Source organism: Taudactylus pleione, unplaced genomic scaffold (assembly GCF_031769625.1).
Source record: "Taudactylus pleione unplaced genomic scaffold, aTauple2 ptg000100l, whole genome shotgun sequence".
Lineage (NCBI taxonomy): Eukaryota > Metazoa > Chordata > Amphibia > Anura > Myobatrachidae > Taudactylus > Taudactylus pleione.
In genome coordinates, this window is record NW_028284502.1 from 6,069,002 (window position 1) to 6,090,258 (window position 21,257).

General features: G+C 30.4%; 18 non-coding genes across 18 annotated transcripts; all 18 read left to right on the forward strand.

Moving 5' to 3' along the window:
- The first annotated feature begins 400 nt into the window (after window positions 1-400).
- On the forward strand, window positions 401-474 carry TRNAT-CGU (transfer RNA threonine (anticodon CGU)). The gene has a single exon. It is a non-coding gene; the product is annotated as a tRNA-Thr (tRNA).
- A 1,182-nt stretch (window positions 475-1,656) lies between these two features.
- Window positions 1,657-1,730, forward strand: TRNAT-AGU (transfer RNA threonine (anticodon AGU)). Its single transcript has one exon. It is a non-coding gene; the product is annotated as a tRNA-Thr (tRNA).
- Window positions 1,731-3,839: 2,109 nt separating this feature from the next.
- TRNAT-AGU (transfer RNA threonine (anticodon AGU)) lies at window positions 3,840-3,913 on the forward strand. The gene has a single exon. It is a non-coding gene; the product is annotated as a tRNA-Thr (tRNA).
- Window positions 3,914-4,768: 855 nt separating this feature from the next.
- Window positions 4,769-4,842, forward strand: TRNAT-UGU (transfer RNA threonine (anticodon UGU)). Its single transcript has one exon. It is a non-coding gene; the product is annotated as a tRNA-Thr (tRNA).
- Window positions 4,843-6,024: 1,182 nt separating this feature from the next.
- TRNAT-AGU (transfer RNA threonine (anticodon AGU)) lies at window positions 6,025-6,098 on the forward strand. Its single transcript has one exon. It is a non-coding gene; the product is annotated as a tRNA-Thr (tRNA).
- Window positions 6,099-6,968: 870 nt separating this feature from the next.
- Window positions 6,969-7,042, forward strand: TRNAT-CGU (transfer RNA threonine (anticodon CGU)). Its single transcript has one exon. It is a non-coding gene; the product is annotated as a tRNA-Thr (tRNA).
- Window positions 7,043-8,224: 1,182 nt separating this feature from the next.
- TRNAT-AGU (transfer RNA threonine (anticodon AGU)) lies at window positions 8,225-8,298 on the forward strand. The gene has a single exon. It is a non-coding gene; the product is annotated as a tRNA-Thr (tRNA).
- Window positions 8,299-9,152: 854 nt separating this feature from the next.
- On the forward strand, window positions 9,153-9,226 carry TRNAT-CGU (transfer RNA threonine (anticodon CGU)). The gene has a single exon. It is a non-coding gene; the product is annotated as a tRNA-Thr (tRNA).
- Window positions 9,227-10,416: 1,190 nt separating this feature from the next.
- On the forward strand, window positions 10,417-10,490 carry TRNAT-AGU (transfer RNA threonine (anticodon AGU)). Its single transcript has one exon. It is a non-coding gene; the product is annotated as a tRNA-Thr (tRNA).
- Window positions 10,491-11,345: 855 nt separating this feature from the next.
- Window positions 11,346-11,419, forward strand: TRNAT-CGU (transfer RNA threonine (anticodon CGU)). Its single transcript has one exon. It is a non-coding gene; the product is annotated as a tRNA-Thr (tRNA).
- A 1,182-nt stretch (window positions 11,420-12,601) lies between these two features.
- TRNAT-AGU (transfer RNA threonine (anticodon AGU)) lies at window positions 12,602-12,675 on the forward strand. The gene has a single exon. It is a non-coding gene; the product is annotated as a tRNA-Thr (tRNA).
- Window positions 12,676-13,531: 856 nt separating this feature from the next.
- Window positions 13,532-13,605, forward strand: TRNAT-CGU (transfer RNA threonine (anticodon CGU)). Its single transcript has one exon. It is a non-coding gene; the product is annotated as a tRNA-Thr (tRNA).
- A 1,182-nt stretch (window positions 13,606-14,787) lies between these two features.
- TRNAT-AGU (transfer RNA threonine (anticodon AGU)) lies at window positions 14,788-14,861 on the forward strand. The gene has a single exon. It is a non-coding gene; the product is annotated as a tRNA-Thr (tRNA).
- An 856-nt stretch (window positions 14,862-15,717) lies between these two features.
- Window positions 15,718-15,791, forward strand: TRNAT-CGU (transfer RNA threonine (anticodon CGU)). Its single transcript has one exon. It is a non-coding gene; the product is annotated as a tRNA-Thr (tRNA).
- Window positions 15,792-16,973: 1,182 nt separating this feature from the next.
- Window positions 16,974-17,047, forward strand: TRNAT-AGU (transfer RNA threonine (anticodon AGU)). The gene has a single exon. It is a non-coding gene; the product is annotated as a tRNA-Thr (tRNA).
- Window positions 17,048-17,903: 856 nt separating this feature from the next.
- Window positions 17,904-17,977, forward strand: TRNAT-CGU (transfer RNA threonine (anticodon CGU)). The gene has a single exon. It is a non-coding gene; the product is annotated as a tRNA-Thr (tRNA).
- Window positions 17,978-19,159: 1,182 nt separating this feature from the next.
- On the forward strand, window positions 19,160-19,233 carry TRNAT-AGU (transfer RNA threonine (anticodon AGU)). The gene has a single exon. It is a non-coding gene; the product is annotated as a tRNA-Thr (tRNA).
- Window positions 19,234-20,087: 854 nt separating this feature from the next.
- Window positions 20,088-20,161, forward strand: TRNAT-CGU (transfer RNA threonine (anticodon CGU)). The gene has a single exon. It is a non-coding gene; the product is annotated as a tRNA-Thr (tRNA).
- Window positions 20,162-21,257: the final 1,096 nt, after the last annotated feature.

A 21,257-nucleotide genomic window follows, 5' to 3' on the forward strand; every position in this document is an offset into this window, starting at 1 on the left:
CTGCTTTGCTTTTCTTGAAAAAGCTTAAAGATAAAATGCTAAAAATTGTTCTATCTTTTTAAGATACTTTTTAATTTTACTTCATGTTTTTACTATGTGAGCATCAGAAAATACTGGCACTAATTCTCATGTAGGATTCCTTTAAAGAGAAATCCATAATAACTGCTACAAAATAGAATTCTAGAAAGTCACATGGCAATACATTGTAAGAAATAAGGGCCTGTATTTCACAAAAGAAAGAAGAGAATAAAAACATATTTATTTATTCACTTATTCATTCAAAATTGCCAACTGTTTTAAACTTTGATAAAATACATGTCTCAAAAAGCATTTCAAATATTATTACCAAAAATTATACTTTACATATATTTTTTTTAATATTAAACAGGGGCTTCTATATGGTGCTGTGGCTTAGTTGGTTAAAGTGCCTGTCTCGTAAACAGGAGATCCTGAGTTCAAATCTCCGCAGTACCTTTTATTTGCTTGTCATATCTTAGCATGTAGTGTATTGTTGATGCTCAAGAAATAAGACATGATTCCTTGAGCAACTTTCACCCCAGTTCACTTGGTCAGCAATACAGTTCATTTCTAGATGCAGTCCATATTAGAAGACAACAAAACATGTTCCTGTTTTGATATAAGCCATATAGTTGAATTAAATGTATGCTGTTAGACATGAGGGTTTTCTAGAAAATACTTTGCATTCTGTTTAAACAACCTCCAGAATAATAATGGAGTTTAGTCAAAGGAGAAGTCCATAGGAAGTGTGAAAATAACTATAGCAAAGTATGTTTACCAAGATCATTTGGGAAAGAGTCATTTTAGTCCTAGAGGCTAGGAGAATTATTTAAAAATGAATCAATATTTAGTTTCATAACATTTGCAAAATTCTGTTAGGAAAGTATTTCCAGAAAAAAAAGCTTCAAGTCTCTTGAACAAGCTTCAAGAAAAAAAGCTAACATTAGATCTATATTTAGAAGATAGAGATCTTCATTTGAATTACAAGTTTATTTTTTCTGTTTCTGTATCATAAAAAAGCAAACATTAATCCATTGTAGGATGTTTTTAAAGAGAATGCTATAATAACTGCTACAAAAAATTAATATAAGAGAGTGACTTTGCCAAACCATTTTAAGAAAAACAGTCCTATAATTTTTAAATAAATGTAGAGAAGAAAACATATACTGTATTTTTTTTCTTTATTTTTACCTTTTAAAGAATCGATTAAGCATCGGCCTTTTTAAGGATCTCAAAAAATGTTAGCATAAAACATACATGAGATATATAATTTTTCATTATATGACACTTTGGAGCAGGTGGTGCTGTGGCTTAGCTGGTTAACACGCCTGTCTAGTAAACAGGAGATCCTGCAATCGAATCTTGGCAGTGACTTTTGTTTAGTTAATTTTCATCACCTTATTATGTAGTTTGTTGTTGATTCATGACAATATGAGATGTGAAAACTTTAGCAGTCTTCTTTCTGGCTTACTTGGTGGACAATGTTCTATGTTTCTAGATAAAGTCTACATCTGACAAACACAAAATAATGCAATATTTCCTTTCTTGAATATAATCTACATTTTAGCTTTAAAATGTTGCTAAGACAAACATCAGATATTTCCATAAAATAGCATGTAAAAAAGCTTTGTTCCAGGTGGTGCTGTGGCTTAGTTGGTTAAAGCGCCTGTCTAGTAAACAGGAGATCCTGAGTTCAAATCTCAGCAGTGCCTTTGTTTGATTCATTTTCATCTACTAAGTATGTAGTTTGTTGTTGATTCGTTACAATATGAGACGTGACAACTGTAGTAGCTTTCTCCCAGGCTTACTTGATGAACAATGTACTACATTTCTAGAAAAAGTCCATATCAGAAAAACACAAAATAATGCTATATTCCCATTCTTGAGTATAAGCTATTTTTTTAAAAAATAAACTGATGCTAAGGCAAACATCAGAAATTTCCAGAAAATAGCATTTATTATGCTTGAGCAAGCTCCATGATTAATATCATGTGCAGTCAAAGGAGAATCATGCAGGGAATTTTATAAAATGTCAGTTACAAGTACATTTTCTAAGATAAATAGAGAGAGCGTAATTTTTATCATAACAGCTGGGAGAACAATTGAAAATTAAACAATATTTAGTTCCATAACATCCAAAATTGTGTTAACAAAGTGTTTCCAAAACTGCTTTGCTTTTCTTGAAAAAGCTTAAAGATAAAATGCTAAAAATTGTTCTATCTTTTTAAGATACTTTTTAATTTTACTTCATGTTTTTACTATGTGAGCATCAGAAAATACTGGCACTAATTCTCATGTAGGATTCCTTTAAAGAGAAATCCATAATAACTGCTACAAAATAGTATAATAGAATGTCACTTGGCAATACATTGTAAGAAATAAGGGCCTGTATTTCACAAAAGAAAGGAGAGAATAAAAACATATTTATTTATTCACTTATTCATTCAAAATTGCCAACCGTTTTAAACTTTGATAAAATACATGTCTCAAAAAGCATTTCAAATATTTTTACCAAAAATGATACTTTACATATATTTTGTTTAATATTAAACAGGGGCTTCTATATGGTGCTGTGGATTAGTTGGTTAAAGTGCCTGTCTCATAAACAGGAGATCCTGAGTTCAAATCTCAGCAGTACCTTTTATTTGCTTGTCATATCTTAGCATGTAGTGTATTGTTGATGCTCAAGAAATAAGACGTGATTCCTTGAGCAACTTTCACCCCAGTTCACTTGGTCAGCAATACAGTTCATTTCTAGATGCAGTCCATATTAGAAGACAATAAAACATGTTCCTGTTTTGATATAAGCCATACAGTGGAATTAAATGTATGCTGTTAGACATGAGAGTTTTCTAGAAAATACTTTGCATTCTGTTTAAACAACCTCCAGAATAATAATGGAGTTTAGTCAAAGGAGAAGTCCATAGGAAGTGTGAAAATAACTAAAGCAAAGTATGTTTACCAAGATCATTTGGGAAAGAGTCATTTTAGTCCTAGAGGCTAGGAGAATTATTTAAAAATGAATCAATATTTAGTTTCATAACATTTGCAAAATTCTGTTAGGAAAGTATTTCCAGAAAAAAAAGCTTCAAGTCTCTTGAACAAGCTTCAAGAAAAAAAGCTAACATTAGATCTATATTTAGAAGATAGAGATCTTCATTTGAATTACAAGTTTATTTTTTCTGTTTCTGTATCATAAAAAAGCAAACATTAATCCATTGTAGGATGCTTTTAAAGAGAAAGCTATAATAACTGCTACAAAAAATTAATATAAGAGAGTGACTTTGCCAAACCATTTTAAGAAAAACAGTCCTATAATTTTTAAATAAATGTAGAGAAGAAAACATATACTGTATTTTTTTCTTTATTATTACCTTTAAAAGAATCGATTAAGCATCGGCCTTTTTAAGGATCTCAAAAAATGTTAGCATAAAACATACATGAGATATATAATTTTTCATTATATGACACTTTGGAGCAGGTTGTGCTGTGGCTTAGCTGGTTAACACGCCTGTCTAGTAAACAGGAGATCCTGCAATCGAATCTTGGCAGTGACTTTTGTTTAGTTAATTTTCATCACCTTATTATGTAGTTTGTTGTTGATTCATGACAATATGAGATGTGAAAACTTTAGCAGTCTTCTTTCTGGCTTACTTGGTGGACAATGTTCTATGTTTCTAGATAAAGTCTACATCTGACAAACACAAAATAATGCAATATTTCCTTTCTTGAATATAATCTATATTTTAGCATTAAAATGTTGCTAAGATAAACATCAGATATTTCCATAAAATAGCATGTAAAAAAACTTCTTTCCATGTGGTGCTGTGGCTTAGTTGGTTAAAGCGCCTGTCTAGTAAACAGGAGGTCCTGAGTTCAAATCTCAGCAGTGCCTTTGTTTGATTCATTTTCATCTACTAAGTATGTAGTTTGTTGTTGATTCGTTACAATATGAGACGGTACAACTGTAGTAGCTTTCACCCAGGCTTACTTGATGACCAATTTACTACATTTCTAGAAAAAGTCCATATCAGAAAAACACAAAATAATGCTATATTCCCATTCTTGAGTATAAGCTATTTTTAAAAAAAATAAACTGATGCTAAGGCAAACATCAGAAATTTCCAGAAAATAGCATTTATTATGCTTGAGCAAGCTCCATGATTAATATCATGTGCAGTCAAAGGAGAATCATGCAGGGAATTTTATAAAATGTCAGTTACAAGTACATTTTCTAAGATAAATAGAGAGAGAGTAATTTTTATCATAACAGCTGGGAGAACAATTGAAAATTAAACAATATTTAGTTCCATAACATCCAAAATTGTGTTAACAAAGTGTTTCCAAAACTGCTTTGCTTTTCTTGAAAAAGCTTTAAAGATAAAATGCTAAAAATTGTTCTATCTTTTTAAGATACTTTTTAATTTTACTTCATGTTTTTACTATGTGAGCATCAGAAAATACTGGCACTAATTTTCATGTAGGATTCCTTTAAAGAGAAATCCATAATAACTGCTACAAAATAGTATACTAGAAAGTCACTTGGCAATACATTGTAAGAAATAAGGGCCTGTATTTCACAAAAGAAAGAAGAGAATAAAAACATATTTATTTAGTCACTTATTCATTCAAAATTGCCAACTGTTTTAAACTTTGATAAAATACATGTCTCAAAAAGCATTTCAAAAATTTTTACCAAAAATTATACTTTACATATATTTTTTTTAATATTAAACAGGGGCTTCTATATGGTGCTGTGGCTTAGTTGGTTAAAGTGCCTGTCTTGTAAACAGGAGATCCTGAGTTCAAATCTCAGCAGTACCTTTTATTTGCTTGTCATATCTTAGCATGTAGTGTATTGTTGATGCTCAAGAAATAAGACGTGATTCCTTGAGCAACTTTCACCCCAGTTCACTTGGTCAGCAATACAGTTCATTTCTAGATGCAGTCCATATTAGAAGACAACAAAACATGTTCCTGTTTTGATATAAGCCATATAGTTGAATTAAATGTATGCTGTTAGACATGAGAGTTTTCTAGAAAATACTTTGCATTCTGTTTAAACAACCTCCAGAAAAATAATGGAGTTTAGTCAAAGGAGAAGTCCATAGGAAGTGTGAAAATAACTAAAGCAAAGTATGTTTACCAAGATCATTTGGGAAAGAGTCATTTTAGTCCTAGAGGCTAGGAGAATTATTTAAAAATGAATCAATATTTAGTTTCATAACATTTGCAAAATTCTGTTAGGAAAGTATTTCCAGAAAAAAAAGCTTCAAGTCTCTTGAACAAGCTTCAAGAAAAAAAGCTAACATTAGATCTATATTTAGAAGATAGAGATCTTCATTTGAATTACAAGTTTATTTTTTCTGTTTCTGTATCATAAAAAAGCAAACATTAATCCATTGTAGGATGCTTTTAAAGAGAAAGCTATAATAACTGCTACAAAAAATTAATATAAGAGAGTGACTTTGCCAAACCATTTTAAGAAAAACAGTCCTATAATTTTTAAATAAATGTAGAGAAGAAAACATATACTGTATTTTTTTTCTTTATTTTTACCTTTAAAAGAATCGATTAAGCATCGGCCTTTTTAAGGTTCTCAAAAAATGTTACCATAAAACATACATGAGATATATAATTTTTCATTATATGACACTTTGGAGCAGGTGGTGCTGTGGCTTAGCTGGTTAACACGCCTGTCTAGTAAACAGGAGATCCTGCAATCGAATCTTGGCAGTGACTTTTGTTTAGTTAATTTTCATCACTTTATTATGTAGTTTGTTGTTGATTCATGACAATATGAGATGTGAAAACTTTAGCAGTCTTCTTTCTGGCTTACTTGGTGGACAATGTTCTATGTTTCTAGATAAAGTCTACATCTGACAAACACAAAATAATGCAATTTTTCCTTTCTTGAATATAATCTATATTTTAGCATTAAAATGTTGCTAAGATAAACATCAGATATTTCCATAAAATAGCATGTAAAAAAGCTTCGTTCCAGGTGGTGCTGTGGCTTAGTTGGTTAAAGCGCCTGTCTAGTAAACAGGAGATCCTGAGTTCAAATCTCAGCAGTGCCTTTGTTTGATTCATTTTCATCTACTAAGTATGTAGTTTGTTGTTGATTCGTTACAATATGAGACGTAACAACTGTAGTAGCTTTCTCCCAGGCTTACTTGATGAACAATGTACTACAATTCTAGAAAAAGTCCATATCAGAAAAAGTCCATATCAGAAAAACACAAAATAATGCTATATTCCCATTCTTGAGTATAAGCTATTTTTTTAAAAAATAAACTGATGCTAAGGCAAACATCAGAAATTTCCAGAAAATAGCATTTATTATGCTTGAGCAAGCTCCATGATTAATATCATGTGCAGTCAAAGGAGAATCATGCAGGGAATTTTATAAAATGTCAGTTACAAGTACATTTTCTAAGATAAATAGAGAGAGCGTAATTTTTATCATAACAGCTGGGAGAACAATTGAAAATTAAACAATATTTAGTTCCATAACATCCAAAATTGTGTTAACAAAGTGTTTCCAAAACTGCTTTGCTTTTCTTGAAAAAGCTTAAAGATAAAATGCTAAAAATTGTTCTATCTTTTTAAGATACTTTTTAATTTTACTTCATGTTTTTACTATGTGAGCATCAGAAAATACTGGCACTAATTCTCATGTAGGATTCCTTTAAAGAGAAATCCATAATAACTGCTACAAAATAGTATAATAGAATGTCACTTGGCAATACATTGTAAGAAATAAGGGCCTGTATTTCACAAAAGAAAGGAGAGAATAAAAACATATTTATTTATTCACTTATTCATTCAAAATTGCCAACCGTTTTAAACTTTGATAAAATACATGTCTCAAAAAGCATTTCAAATATTTTTACCAAAAATGATACTTTACATATATTTTGTTTAATATTAAACAGGGGCTTCTATATGGTGCTGTGGCTTAGTTGGTTAAAGTGCCTGTCTCGTAAACAGGAGATCCTGAGTTCAAATCTCAGCAGTACCTTTTATTTGCTTGTCATATCTTAGCATGTAGTGTATTGTTGATGCTCAAGAAATAAGACATGATTCCTTGAGCAACTTTCACCCCAGTTCACTTGGTCAGCAATACAGTTCATTTCTAGATGCAGTCCATATTAGAAGACAACAAAACATGTTCCTGTTTTGATATAAACCATATAGTTGAATTAAATGTATGCTGTTAGACATGAGGGTTTTCTAGAAAATACTTTGCATTCTGTTTAAACAACCTCCAGAATAATAATGGAGTTTAGTCAAAGGAGAAGTCCATAGGAAGTGTGAAAATAACTAAAGCAAAGTATGTTTACCAAGATCATTTGGGAAAGAGTCATTTTAGTCCTAGAGGCTAGAAGAATTATTTAAAAATGAATCAATATTTAGTTTCATAACATTTGCAAAATTCTGTTAGGAAAGTATTTCCAGAAAAAAAAGCTTCAAGTCTCTTGAACAAGCTTCAAGAAAAAAAGCTAACATTAGATCTATATTTAGAAGATAGAGATCTTCATTTGAATTACAAGTTTATTTTTTCTGTTTCTGTATCATAAAAAAGCAAACATTAATCCATTGTAGGATGTTTTTAAAGAGAATGCTATAATAACTGCTACAAAAAATTAATATAAGAGAGTGACTTTGCCAAACCATTTTAAGAAAAACAGTCCTATAATTTTTAAATAAATGTAGAGAAGAAAACATATACTGTATTTTTTTTCTTTATTTTTACCTTTTAAAGAATCGATTAAGCATCGGCCTTTTTAAGGATCTCAAAAAATGTTACCATAAAACATACATGAGATATATAATTTTTCATTATATGACACTTTGGAGCAGGTGGTGCTGTGGCTTAGCTGGTTAACACGCCTGTCTAGTAAACAGGAGATCCTGCAATCGAATCTTGGCAGTGACTTTTGTTTAGTTAATTTTCATCACCTTATTATGTAGTTTGTTGTTGATTCATGACAATATGAGATGTGAAAACTTTAGCAGTCTTCTTTCTGGCTTACTTGGTGGACAATGTTCTATGTTTCTAGATAAAGTCTACATCTGACAAACACAAAATAATGCAATATTTCCTTTCTTGAATATAATCTATATTTTAGCATTAAAATGTTGCTAAGATAAACATCAGATATTTCCATAAAATAGCATGTAAAAAAGCTTCTTTCCATGTGGTGCTGTGGCTTAGTTGGTTAAAGCGCCTGTCTAGTAAACAGGAGATCCTGAGTTCAAATCTCAGCAGTGCCTTTGTTTGATTCATTTTCATCTACTAAGTATGTAGTTTGTTGTTGATTCGTTACAATATGAGACGTGACAACTGTAGTAGCTTTCTCCCAGGCTTACTTGATGAACAATGTACTACATTTCTAGAAAAAGTCCATATCAGAAAAACACAAAATAATGCTATATTCCCATTCTTGAGTATAAGCTATTTTTTTTTTAAATAAACTGATGCTAAGGCAAACATCAGAAATTTCCAGAAAATAGCATTTATTATGCTTGAGCAAGCTCCATGATTAATATCATGTGCAGTCAAAGGAGAATCATGCAGGGAATTTTATAAAATGTCAGTTACAAGTACATTTTCTAAGATAAATAGAGAGAGAGTAATTTTTATCATAACAGCTGGGAGAACAATTGAAAATTAAACAATATTTAGTTCCATAACATCCAAAATTGTGTTAACAAAGTGTTTCCAAAACTGCTTTGCTTTTCTTGAAAAAGCTTAAAGATAAAATGCTAAAAATTGTTCTATCTTTTTAAGATACTTTTTAATTTTACTTCATGTTTTTACTATGTGAGCATCAGAAAATACTGGCACTAATTCTCATGTAGGATTCCTTTAAAGAGAAATCCATAATAACTGCTACAAAATAGTATACTAGAAAGTCACTTGGCAATACATTGTAAGAAATAAGGGCCTGTATTTCACAAAAGAAAGAAGAGAATAAAAACATATTTATTTATTCACTTATTCATTCAAAATTGCCAACTGTTTTAAACTTTGATAAAATACATGTCTCAAAAAGCATTTCAAATATTATTACCAAAAATTATACTTTACATATATTTTTTTTAATATTAAACAGGGGCTTCTATATGGTGCTGTGGCTTAGTTGGTTAAAGTGCCTGTCTCGTAAACAAGAGATCCTGAGTTCAAATCTCAGCAGTACCTTTTATTTGCTTGTCATATCTTAGCATGTAGTGTATTGTTGATGCTCAAGAAATAAGACATGATTCCTTGAGCAACTTTCACCCCAGTTCACTTGGTCAGCAATACAGTTCATTTCTAGATGCAGTCCATATTAGAAGACAACAAAACATGTTCCTGTTTTGATATAAACCATATAGTTGAATTAAATGTATGCTGTTAGACATGAGGGTTTTCTAGAAAATACTTTGCATTCTGTTTAAACAACCTCCAGAATAATAATGGAGTTTAGTCAAAGGAGAAGTCCATAGGAAGTGTGAAAATAACTAAAGCAAAGTATGTTTACCAAGATCATTTGGGAAAGAGTCATTTTAGTCCTAGAGGCTAGGAGAATTATTTAAAAATGAATCAATATTTAGTTTCATAACATTTGCAAAATTCTGTTAGGAAAGTATTTCCAGAAAAAAAAGCTTCAAGTCTCTTGAACAAGCTTCAAGAAAAAAAGCTAACATTAGATCTATATTTAGAAGATAGAGATCTTCATTTGAATTACAAGTTTATTTTTTCTGTTTCTGTATCATAAAAAAGCAAACATTAATCCATTGTAGGATGTTTTTAAAGAGAATGCTATAATAACTGCTACAAAAAATTAATATAAGAGAGTGACTTTGCCAAACCATTTTAAGAAAAACAGTCCTATAATTTTTAAATAAATGTAGAGAAGAAAACATATACTGTATTTTTTTTCTTTATTTTTACCTTTTAAAGAATCGATTAAGCATCGGCCTTTTTAAGGATCTCAAAAAATGTTACCATAAAACATACATGAGATATATAATTTTTCATTATATGACACTTTGCAGTTTTGGAGCAGGTGGTGCTGTGGCTTAGCTGGTTAACACGCCTGTCTAGTAAACAGGAGATCCTGCAATCGAATCTTGGCAGTGACTTTTGTTTAGTTAATTTTCATCACCTTATTATGTAGTTTGTTGTTGATTCATGACAATATGAGATGTGAAAACTTTAGCAGTCTTCTTTCTGGCTTACTTGGTGGACAATGTTCTATGTTTCTAGATAAAGTCTACATCTGACAAACACAAAATAATGCAATATTTCCTTTCTTGAATATAATCTATATTTTAGCATTAAAATGTTGCTAAGATAAACATCAGATATTTCCATAAAATAGCATGTAAAAAAGCTTCTTTCCATGTGGTGCTGTGGCTTAGTTGGTTAAAGCGCCTGTCTAGTAAACAGGAGATCCTGAGTTCAAATCTCAGTAGTGCCTTTGTTTGATTCATTTTCATCTACTAAGTATGTAGTTTGTTGTTGATTCGTTACAATATGAGACGTGACAACTGTAGTAGCTTTCACCCAGGCTTACTTGATGAACAATGTACTACATTTCTAGAAAAAGTCCATATCAGAAAAACACAAAATAATGCTATATTCCCATTCTTGAGTATAAGCTATTTTTTTTTAAAAATAAACTGATGCTAAGGCAAACATCAGAAATTTCCAGAAAATAGCATTTATTATGCTTGAGCAAGCTCCATGATTAATATCATGTGCAGTCAAAGGAGAATCATGCAGGGAATTTTATAAAATGTCAGTTACAAGTACATTTTCTAAGATAAATAGAGAGAGAGTAATTTTTATCATAACAGCTGGGAGAACAATTGAAAATTAAACAATATTTAGTTCCATAACATCCAAAATTGTGTTAACAAAGTGTTTCCAAAACTGCTTTGCTTTTCTTGAAAAAGCTTAAAGATAAAATGCTAAAAATTGTTCTATCTTTTTAAGATACTTTTTAATTTTACTTCATGTTTTTACTATGTGAGCATCAGAAAATACTGGCACTAATTCTCATGTAGGATTCCTTTAAAGAGAAATCCATAATAACTGCTACAAAATAGAATACTAGAAATTCACATGGCAATACATTGTAAGAAATAAGGGCCTGTATTTCACAAAAGAAAGAAGAGAATAAAAACATATTTATTTATTCACTTATTCATTCAAAATTGCCAACTGTTTTAAACTTTGATAAAATACATGTCTCAAAAAGCATTTCAAATATTATTACCAAAAATTATACTTTACATATATTTTTTTTAATATTAAACAGGGGCTTCTATATGGTGCTGCGGCTTAGTTGGTTAAAGTGCCTGTCTCGTAAACAGGAGATCCTGAGTTCAAATCTCAGCAGTACCTTTTATTTGCTTGTCATATCTTAGCATGTAGTGTTTTGTTGATGCTCAAGAAATAAGACATGATTCCTTGAGCAACTTTCACCCCAGTTCACTTGGTCAGCAATACAGTTCATTTCTAGATGCAGTCCATATTAGAAGACAACAAAACATGTTCCTGTTTTGATATAAGCCATATAGTTGAATTAAATGTATGCTGTTAGACATGAGGGTTTTCTAGAAAATACTTTGCATTCTGTTTAAACAACCTCCAGAATAATAATGGAGTTTAGTCAAAGGAGAAGTCCATAGGAAGTGTGAAAATAACTAAAGCAAAGTATGTTTACCAAGATCATTTGGGAAAGAGTCATTTTAGTCCTAGAGGCTAGGAGAATTATTTAAAAATGAATCAATATTTAGTTTCATAACATTTGCAAAATTCTGTTAGGAAAGTATTTCCAGAAAAAAAAGCTTCAAGTCTCTTGAACAAGCTTCAAGAAAAAAAGCTAACATTAGATCTATATTTAGAAGATAGAGATCTTCATTTGAATTACAAGTTTATTTTTTCTGTTTCTGTATCATAAAAAAGCAAACATTAATCCATTGTAGGATGTTTTTAAAGAGAATGCTATAATAACTGCTACAAAAAATTAATATAAGAGAGTGACTTTGCCAAACCATTTTAAGAAAAACAGTCCTATAATTTTTAAATAAATGTAGAGAAGAAAACATATACTGTATTTTTTTTCTTTATTTTTACCTTTTAAAGAATCGATTAAGCATCGGCCTTTTTAAGGATCTCAAAAAATGTTAGCATAAAACATACATGAGATATATAATTTTTCATTATATGACACTTTGGAGCAGGTGGTGCTGTGGCTTAGCTGGTTAACACGCCTGTCTAGTAAACAGGAGATCCTGCAATCGAATCTTGGCAGTGACTTTTGTTTAGTTAATTTTCATCACCTTATTATGTAGTTTGTTGTTGATTCATGACAATATGAGATGTGAAAACTTTAGCAGTCTTCTTTCTGGCTTACTTGGTGGACAATGTTCTATGTTTCTAGATAAAGTCTACATCTGACAAACACAAAATAATGCAATATTTCCTTTCTTGAATATAATCTATATTTTAGCATTAAAATGTTGCTAAGATAAACATCAGATATTTCCATAAATTAGCATGTAAAAAAGCTTCTTTCCATGTGGTGCTGTGGCTTAGTTGGTTTAAGCGCCTGTCTAGTAAACAGGAGATCCTGAGTTCAAATCTCAGCAGTGCCTTTGTTTGATTCATTTTCACCTACTAAGTATGTAGTTTGTTGTTGATTCGTTACAATATGAGACGTGACAACTGTAGTAGCTTTCACCCAGGCTTACTTGATGAACAATGTACTACGTTTCTAGAAAAAGTCCATATCAGAAAAACACCCAATATAATGCTATATTCCCATTCTTGAGTATAAGCTATTTTTTTTAAAAATAAACTGATGCTAAGGCAAACATCAGAAATATCCAGAAAATAGCATTTATTATGCTTGAGCAAGCTCCATGATTAATATCATGTGCAGTCAAAGGAGAATCATGCAGGGAATTTTATAAAATGTCAGTTACAAGTACATTTTCTAAGATAAATAGAGAGAGAGTAATTTTTATCATAACAGCTGGGAGAACAATTGAAAATTAAACAATATTTAGTTCCATAACATCCAAAATTGTGTTAACAAAGTGTTTCCAAAACTGCTTTGCTTTTCTTGAAAAAGCTTAAAGATAAAATGCTAAAAATTGTTCTATCTTTTTAAGATACTTTTTAATTTTACTTCATGTTTTTACTATGTGAGCATCAGAAAATACTGGCACTAATTCTCATGTAGGATTCCTTTAAAGAGAAATCCATAATAACTGCTACAAAATAGAATACTTGAAAGTCACATGGCAATACATTGTAAGAAATAAGGGCCTGTATTTCACAAAAGAAAGAAGAGAATAAAAACATATTTATTTATTCACTTATTCATTCAAAATTGCCAACTGTTTTAAACTTTGATAAAATACATGTCTCAAAAAGCATTTCAAATATTATTACCAAAAATTATACTTTACATATATTTTTTTTAATATTAAACAGGGGCTTCTATATGGTGCTGTGGCTTAGTTGGTTAAAGTGCCTGTCTCGTAAACAAGAGATCCTGAGTTCAAATCTCAGCAGTACCTTTTATTTGCTTGTCATATCTTAGCATGTAGTGTATTGTTGATGCTCAAGAAATAAGACATGATTCCTTGAGCAACTTTTACCCCAGTTCACTTGGTCAGCAATACAGTTCATTTCTAGATGCAGTCCATATTAGAAGACAACAAAACATGTTCCTTTTTTGATATAAGCCATATAGTTGAATTAAATGTATGCTGTTAGACATGAGGGTTTTCTAGAAAATACTTTGCATTCTGTTTAAACAACCTCCAGAATAATAATGGAGTTTAGTCAAAGGAGAAGTCCATAGGAAGTGTGAAAATAACTAAAGCAAAGTATGTTTACCAAGATCATTTGGGAAAGAGTCATTTTAGTCCTAGAGGCTAGGAGAATTATTTAAAAATGAATCAATATTTAGTTTCATAACATTTGCAAAATTCTGTTAGGAAAGTATTTCCAGAAAAAAAAGCTTCAAGTCTCTTGAACAAGCTTCAAGAAAAAAAGCTAACATTAGATCTATATTTAGAAGATAGAGATCTTCATTTGAATTACAAGTTTATTTTTTCTGTTTCTGTATCATAAAAAAGCAAACATTAATCCATTGTAGGATGTTTTTAAAGAGAATGCTATAATAACTGCTACAAAAAATTAATATAAGAGAGTGACTTTGCCAAACCATTTTAAGAAAAACAGTCCTATAATTTTTAAATAAATGTAGAGAAGAAAACATATACTGTATTTTTTTTCTTTATTTTTACCTTTTAAAGAATCGATTAAGCATCGGCCTTTTTAAGGATCTCAAAAAATGTTAGCATAAAACATACATGAGATATATAATTTTTCATTATATGACACTTTGGAGCAGGTGGTGCTGTGGCTTAGCTGGTTAACACGCCTGTCTAGTAAACAGGAGATCCTGCAATCGAATCTTGGCAGTGACTTTTGTTTAGTTAATTTTCATCACCTTATTATGTAGTTTGTTGTTGATTCATGACAATATGAGATGTGAAAACTTTAGCAGTCTTCTTTCTGGCTTACTTGGTGGACAATGTTCTATGTTTCTAGATAAAGTCTACATCTGACAAACACAAAATAATGCAATATTTCCTTTCTTGAATATAATCTATATTTTAGCATTAAAATGTTGCTAAGATAAACATCAGATATTTCCATAAATTAGCATGTAAAAAAGCTTCTTTCCATGTGGTGCTGTGGCTTAGTTGGTTTAAGCGCCTGTCTAGTAAACAGGAGATCCTGAGTTCAAATCTCAGCAGTGCCTTTGTTTGATTCATTTTCACCTACTAAGTATGTAGTTTGTTGTTGATTCGTTACAATATGAGACGTGACAACTGTAGTAGCTTTCACCCAGGCTTACTTGATGAACAATGTACTACGTTTCTAGAAAAAGTCCATATCAGAAAAACACCCAATATAATGCTATATTCCCATTCTTGAGTATAAGCTATTTTTTTTAAAAATAAACTGATGCTAAGGCAAACATCAGAAATATCCAGAAAATAGCATTTATTATGCTTGAGCAAGCTCCATGATTAATATCATGTGCAGTCAAAGGAGAATCATGCAGGGAATTTTATAAAATGTCAGTTACAAGTACATTTTCTAAGATAAATAGAGAGAGAGTAATTTTTATCATAACAGCTGGGAGAACAATTGAAAATTAAACAATATTTAGTTCCATAACATCCAAAATTGTGTTAACAAAGTGTTTCCAAAACTGCTTTGCTTTTCTTGAAAAAGCTTAAAGATAAAATGCTAAAAATTGTTCTATCTTTTTAAGATACTTTTTAATTTTACTTCATGTTTTTACTATGTGAGCATCAGAAAATACTGGCACTAATTCTCATGTAGGATTCCTTTAAAGAGAAATCCATAATAACTGCTACAAAATAGAATACTTGAAAGTCACATGGCAATACATTGTAAGAAATAAGGGCCTGTATTTCACAAAAGAAAGAAGAGAATAAAAACATATTTATTTATTCACTTATTCATTCAAAATTGCCAACTGTTTTAAACTTTGATAAAATACATGTCTCAAAAAGCATTTCAAATATTATTACCAAAAATTATACTTTACATATATTTTTTTTAATATTAAACAGGGGCTTCTATATGGTGCTGTGGCTTAGTTGGTTAAAGTGCCTGTCTCGTAAACAAGAGATCCTGAGTTCAAATCTCAGCAGTACCTTTTATTTGCTTGTCATATCTTAGCATGTAGTGTATTGTTGATGCTCAAGAAATAAGATATGATTCCTTGAGCAACTTTTACCCCAGTTCACTTGGTCAGCAATACAGTTCATTTCTAGATGCAGTCCATATTAGAAGACAACAAAACATGTTCCTTTTTTGATATAAGCCATATAGTTGAATTAAATGTATGCTGTTAGACATGAGGGTTTTCTAGAAAATACTTTGCATTCTGTTTAAACAACCTCCAGAATAATAATGGAGTTTAGTCAAAGGAGAAGTCCATAGGAAGTGTGAAAATAACTAAAGCAAAGTATGTTTACCAAGATCATTTGGGAAAGAGTCATTTTAGTCCTAGAGGCTAGGAGAATTATTTAAAAATGAATCAATATTTAGTTTCATAACATTTGCAAAATTCTGTTAGGAAAGTTTTTCCAGAAAAAAAAGCTTCAAGTCTCTTGAACAAGCTTCAAGAAAAAAAGCTAACATTAGATCTATATTTAGAAGATAGAGATCTTCATTTGAATTACAAGTTTATTTTTTCTGTTTCTGTATCATAAAAAAGCAAACATTAATCCATTGTAGGATGTTTTTAAAGAGAATGCTATAATAACTGCTACAAAAAATTAATATAAGAGAGTGACTTTGCCAAACTATTTTAAGAAAAACAGTCCTATAATTTTTAAATAAATGTAGAGAAGAAAACATATACTGTATTTTTTTTCTTTATTTTTACCTTTTAAAGAATCGATTAAGCATCGGCCTTTTTAAGGATCTCAAAAAATGTTAGCATAAAACATACATGAGATATATAATTTTTCATTATATGACACTTTGGAGCAGGTGGTGCTGTGGCTTAGCTGGTTAACACGCCTGTCTAGTAAACAGGAGATCCTGCAATCGAATCTTGGCAGTGACTTTTGTTTAGTTAATTTTCATCACCTTATTATGTAGTTTGTTGTTGATTCATGACAATATGAGATGTGAAAACTTTAGCAGTCTTCTTTCTGGCTTACTTGGTGGACAATGTTCTATGTTTCTAGATAAAGTCTACATCTGACAAACACAAAATAATGCAATATTTCCTTTCTTGAATATAATCTATATTTTAGCATTAAAATGTTGCTAAGATAAACATCAGATATTTCCATAAATTAGCATGTAAAAAAGCTTCTTTCCATGTGGTGCTGTGGCTTAGTTGGTTTAAGCGCCTGTCTAGTAAACAGGAGATCCTGAGTTCAAATCTCAGCAGTGCCTTTGTTTGATTCATTTTCACCTACTAAGTATGTAGTTTGTTGTTGATTCGTTACAATATGAGACGTGACAACTGTAGTAGCTTTCACCCAGGCTTACTTGATGAACAATGTACTACATTTCTAGAAAAAGTCCATATCAGAAAAACACCCAATATAATGCTATATTCCCATTCTTGAGTATAAGCTATTTTTTTTAAAAATAAACTGATGCTAAGGCAAACATCAGAAATTTCCAGAAAATAGCATTTATTATGCTTGAGCAAGCTCCATGATTAATATCATGTGCAGTCAAAGGAGAATCATGCAGGGAATTTTATAAAATGTCAGTTACAAGTACATTTTCTAAGATAAATAGAGAGAGAGTAATTTTTATCATAACAGCTGGGAGAACAATTGAAAATTAAACAATATTTAGTTCCATAACATCCAAAATTGTGTTAACAAAGTGTTTCCAAAACTGCTTTGCTTTTCTTGAAAAAGCTTAAAGATAAAATGCTAAAAATTGTTCTATCTTTTTAAGATACTTTTTAATTTTACTTCATGTTTTTACTATGTGAGCATCAGAATATACTGGCACTAATTCTCATGTAGGATTCCTTTAAAGAGAAATCCATAATAACTGCTACAAAATAGTATACTTGAAAGTCACATGGCAATACATTGTAAGAAATAAGGGCCTGTATTTCACAAAAGAAAGAAGAGAATAAAAACATATTTATTTATTCACTTATTCATTCAAAATTGCCAACTGTTTTAAACTTTGATAAAATACATGTCTCAAAAAGCATTTCAAATATTATTACCAAAAATTATACTTTACATATATTTTTTTTAATATTAAACAGGGGCTTCTATATGGTGCTGTGGCTTAGTTGGTTAAAGTGCCTGTCTCGTAAACAAGAGATCCTGAGTTCAAATCTCAGCAGTACCTTTTATTTGCTTGTCATATCTTAGCATGTAGTGTATTGTTGATGCTCAAGAAATAAGACATGATTCCTTGAGCAACTTTCACCCCAGTTCACTTGGTCAGCAATACAGTTCATTTCTAGATGCAGTCCATATTAGAAGACAACAAAACATGTTCCTTTTTTGATATAAGCCATATAGTTGAATTAAATGTATGCTGTTAGACATGAGGGTTTTCTAGAAAATACTTTGCATTCTGTTTAAACAACCTCCAGAATAATAATGGAGTTTAGTCAAAGGAGAAGTCCATAGGAAGTGTGAAAATAACTAAAGCAAAGTATGTTTACCAAGATCATTTGGGAAAGAGTCATTTTAGTCCTAGAGGCTAGGAGAATTATTTAAAAATGAATCAATATTTAGTTTCATAACATTTGCAAAATTCTGTTAGGAAAGTATTTCCAGAAAAAAAAGCTTCAAGTCTCTTGAACAAGCTTCAAGAAAAAAAGCTAACATTAGATCTATATTTAGAAGATAGAGATCTTCATTTGAATTACAAGTTTATTTTTTCTGTTTCTGTATCATAAAAAAGCAAACATTAATCCATTGTAGGATGTTTTTAAAGAGAATGCTATAATAACTGCTACAAAAAAATAATATAAGAGAGTGACTTTGCCAAACCATTTTAAGAAAAACAGTCCTATAATTTTTAAATAAATGTAGAGAAGAAAACATATACTGTATTTTTTTTCTTTATTTTTACCTTTTAAAGAATCGATTAAGCATCGGCCTTTTTAAGGATCTCAAAAAATGTTACCATAAAACATACATGAGATATATAATTTTTCATTATATGACACTTTGGAGCAGGTGGTGCTGTGGCTTAGCTGGTTAACACGCCTGTCTAGTAAACAGGAGATCCTGCAATCGAATCTTGGCAGTGACTTTTGTTTAGTTAATTTTCATCACCTTATTATGTAGTTTGTTGTTGATTCATGACAATATGAGATGTGAAAACTTTAGCAGTCTTCTTTCTGGCTTACTTGGTGGACAATGTTCTATGTTTCTAGATAAAGTCTACATCTGACAAACACAAAATAATTCAATTTTTCCTTTTTTGAATATAATCTATATTTTAGCATTAAAATGTTGCTAAGATAATCATCAGATATTTCCATAAAATAGCATGTAAAAAAGCTTCTTTCCATGTGGTGCTGTGGCTTAGTTGGTTAAAGCGCCTGTCTAGTAAACAGGAGATCCTGAGTTCAAATCTCAGCAGTGCCTTTGTTTGATTCTTTTTCATCTACTAAGTATGTAGTTTGTTGTTGATTCGTTACAATATGAGACGTGACAACTGTAGTAGCTTTCACCCAGGCTTACTTGATGAACAATGTACTACATTTCTAGAAAAAGTCCATATCAGAAAAACACAAAATAATGCTATATTCCCATTCTTGAGTATAAGCTATTTTTTTAAAAAATAAACTGATGCTAAGGCAAACATCAGAAATTTCCAGAAAATAGCATTTATTATGCTTGAGCAAGCTCCATGATTAATATCATGTGCAGTCAAAGGAGAATCATGCAGGGAATTTTATAAAATGTCAGTTACAAGTACATTTTCTAAGATAAATAGAGAGAGAGTAATTTTTATCATAACAGCTGGGAGAACAATTGAAAATTAAACAATATTTAGTTCCATAACATCCAAAATTGTGTTAACAAAGTGTTTCCAAAACTGCTTTGCTTTTCTTGAAAAAGCTTAAAGATAAAATGCTAAAAATTGTTCTATCTTTTTAAGATACTTTTTAATTTTACTTCATGTTTTTACTATGTGAGCATCAGAAAATACTGGCACTAATTCTCATGTAGGATTCCTTTAAAGAGAAATCCATAATAACTGCTACAAAATAGAATTCTAGAAAGTCACATGGCAATACATTGTAAGAAATAAGGGCCTGTATTTCACAAAAGAAAGAAGAGAATAAAAACATATTTATTTATTCACTTATTCATTCAAAATTGCCAACTGTTTTAAACTTTGATAAAATACATGTCTCAAAAAGCATTTCAAATATTATTACCAAAAATTATACTTTACATATATTTTTTTTAATATTAAACAGGGGCTTCTATATGGTGCTGTGGCTTAGTTGGTTAAAGTGCCTGTCTCGTAAACAGGAGATCCTGAGTTCAAATCTCAGCAGTACCTTTTATTTGCTTGTCATATCTTAGCATGTAGTGTATTGTTGATGCTCAAGAAATAAGACATGATTCCTTGAGCAACTTTCACCCCAGTTCACTTGGTCAGCAATACAGTTCATTTCTAGATGCAGTCCATATTAGAAGACAACAAAACATGTTCCTGTTTTGATATAAGCCATATAGTTGAATTAAATGTATGCTGTTAGACATGAGGGTTTTCTAGAAAATACTTTGCATTCTGTTTAAACAACCTCCAGAATAATAATGGAGTTTAGTCAAAGGAGAAGTCCATAGGAAGTGTGAAAATAACTATAGCAAAGTATGTTTACCAAGATCATTTGGGAAAGAGTCATTTTAGTCCTAGAGGCTAGGAGAATTATTTAAAAATGAATCAATATTTAGTTTCATAACATTTGCAAAATTCTGTTAGGAAAGTATTTCCAGAAAAAAAAGCTTCAAGTCTCTTGAACAAGCTTCAAGAAAAAAAGCTAACATTAGATCTATATTTAGAAGATAGAGATCTTCATTTGAATTACAAGTTTATTTTTTCTGTTTCTGTATCATAAAAAAGCAAACATTAATCCATTGTAGGATGTTTTTAAAGAGAATGCTATAATAACTGCTACAAAAAATTAATATAAGAGAGTGACTTTGCCAAACCATTTTAAGAAAAACAGTCCTATAATTTTTAAATAAATGTAGAGAAGAAAACATATACTGTATTTTTTTTCTTTATTTTTACCTTTTAAAGAATCGATTAAGCATCGGCCTTTTTAAGGATCTCAAAAAATGTTAGCATAAAACATACATGAGATATATAATTTTTCATTATATGACACTTTGGAGCAGGTGGTGCTGTGGCTTAGCTGGTTAACACGCCTGTCTAGTAAACAGGAGATCCTGCAATCGAATCTTGGCAGTGACTTTTGTTTAGTTAATTTTCATCACCTTATTATGTAGTTTGTTGTTGATTCATGACAATATGAGATGTGAAAACTTTAGCAGTCTTCTTTCTGGCTTACTTGGTGGACAATGTTCTATGTTTCTAGATAAAGTCTACATCTGACAAACACAAAATAATGCAATATTTCCTTTCTTGAATA